Genomic DNA, 2,243 nt, shown 5'->3' with positions numbered 1-2,243 from the left:
TCTATACTGAGTATAATCTCTATATATCTAAAGAACCTGATTAGTCTAATTATAAATGACAAACTTAGATGACTATTAGTCTATATAATTCTCAATATCTATCTAACTTAAAGACTAAGACAATAAACGACTGTGAAACAAATGAGGACAATGACCTCCAAATATAAACAATGTACAAATATACATTGCAGTAGGTAAATATATATCAATACACAAACATTATATAAGTATCTTAATCAGAGGTAGAAATGTACACTGCAATATGGTAAATATATACAATATATATATATCAATACAATATATGTCAATACATAAAAAATGTTTTAAACAGAGGTAGAAACATGAATGCATACAATAGTCAATACAATTTAACTTTGTATCAATATACAAGAATCTATATCAATATATTTGTCTAACAACAGTAACTCACAATTACAAATCTATTATCCCATCATCCCTCTTTTTTTTTTTCAAAATGATCCCTGAGCTTATAAAATTCCTCCCCCAACCCTCAATCGTATACTAATTATAATCAACCCCTAAATGATGCCCCTAAACCCAAGGGCAAACTTTACTGGGAGAGGGGACGTCGTCCTCTAAAATTACTTCCAGCTGTCATAGGGGCGACGTTCTTTCTGGGGGATCCTATGAAAGTAAAATGATGGTTAAATTTCAAGATCAATGTCTTTTAAAATTGCCAATAGTCTCTGAGTATTTTGTGCAGGTCTGGCCAAAATGTTGTATAAGATGTGCACCATTTCAGCTAACCAAGTTGGAACTGTCTTGTGCAGCTGGTATCCAAAGCAGGTCTTGTTGTAGCACTATCAGTATCATGACGTCATATCAACCAGGTGGAGTTGTTGTTATGGGGCCCCATCTTCTTCCTGGAAACTTCAAATGTCACTTCAGGAAAAACTCATTGTTCATTATGAAAAACTTAAGCATTGATCATATAGACATATATATATATATATATATATATATATATATATATTCAATGAAAGACATGATAGATATATTCAATGAAAAGTATGATAGATATGAAGAAAAGCAAAGATGTTTTCTAAACTCATATTTCTTTCTGTCCCATATCATGGCTCTTGACATGAGACAGAAACTCCAGAAACTCTGGGTTTTTCTCTTACTAACAGGCTTGGAATTGGAGAAGGACTGAGCCAGAGTCCAACTTCAAAACCAGCTTTATAAATTTAGAAATATGGTTTAATATTACTTACACAACCCTTTCAGTTTTCTTGATATTTCCTATTGGGCAGGTATTTTTCCATCTGTCAGTATCCAAATATCCAGGGTCCCTTGAATTTTTCAAAGATGAGTGTTTTCCTGTGGAGATAAGAACAGAACCCTGCCCCCATTCTATATGTTTTTCTTACCACCTGTATGAATATCATCATTGTGGATGAGTTGTCATTTCTCCTTTCCAAGAGGTTTCTCCTCTTCAAATCGAAACTTTATTAATTTTGATGGTATCCACAATTTTTCTTCTCCTGTGGAAACAAGAGCAAAACCCCTTCCCCAACGTAGCACATCTCCTGGCTTCCACTGAGAGGTCAGCACATCTTTGAAATAAATCGGTTGATTTAGTTCAGCAGACTTTTCCATTATCCAATGTCTCTCTGCTGCTGTCATTCCTTTCTCATTAGCGTTAAGAAAATTCAAGGTTGGGCGCCATTTGTAGTAATAAGGACGGCGGCGGCGGGGCTATGTCCCCAAAACCCCAGCCACCTGCCCGGCTAGCTCAGTCGGTAGAGCATGGGACTCTTAATCCCAGGGTCGTGGGTTCGAGCCCCACGTTGGGCGCCAAAATGAAGGCGTAAGTCACAAACAATGCCACACCAATTTGGGATTATGATTAATAGGGTGATATTTATTTAAAGGGGAAAAAACTTACAGATCACTGTCCCAGGCAACGGCCCTCTACGCAACGCAACCAGGAGTCTAGTCGCCGGCGGAGCAGGAAGTGAAGAGAGAGAGGAGAGGGAAGTGGCTGCTTTTTTAAAGGGAGAGAGACCACGCCCCAAGGGGCTGGTATCTCAGCGGCGATAGGCTGGAGGAGTGGGAGGACCTCCCGCAACAGGCTCCTACCTCCAGGTTCCTGCCCTTACACCTATTGGTGATGAACTATTATACGGAACTGTGTGTAAAGTAAACCTTTCCTTCCCGAGTTTCTTTTGGTCATGTTGTTTCATCACAGCAGAAATAACCCCATCTAATATAGTATAGCA

The 2,243-nt window shown here is 38.3% G+C and overlaps 1 non-coding gene across 1 annotated transcript; it reads left to right on the top strand.

Moving 5' to 3' along the window:
* The first annotated feature begins 1,745 nt into the window (after nt 1–1,745).
* Trnak-cuu (transfer RNA lysine (anticodon CUU)) lies at nt 1,746–1,818 on the top strand. Its single transcript has one exon. It is a non-coding gene; the product is annotated as a tRNA-Lys (tRNA).
* Nucleotides 1,819–2,243: the final 425 nt, after the last annotated feature.

The sequence above is a fragment of the Microtus pennsylvanicus genome, chromosome 17 (assembly GCF_037038515.1).
Source record: "Microtus pennsylvanicus isolate mMicPen1 chromosome 17, mMicPen1.hap1, whole genome shotgun sequence".
NCBI classification, from domain to species: Eukaryota; Metazoa; Chordata; class Mammalia; order Rodentia; family Cricetidae; genus Microtus; species Microtus pennsylvanicus.
Note: the sequence above shows the minus strand (reverse complement) of the source record. Positions and strands in the feature narration are given on the sequence as shown.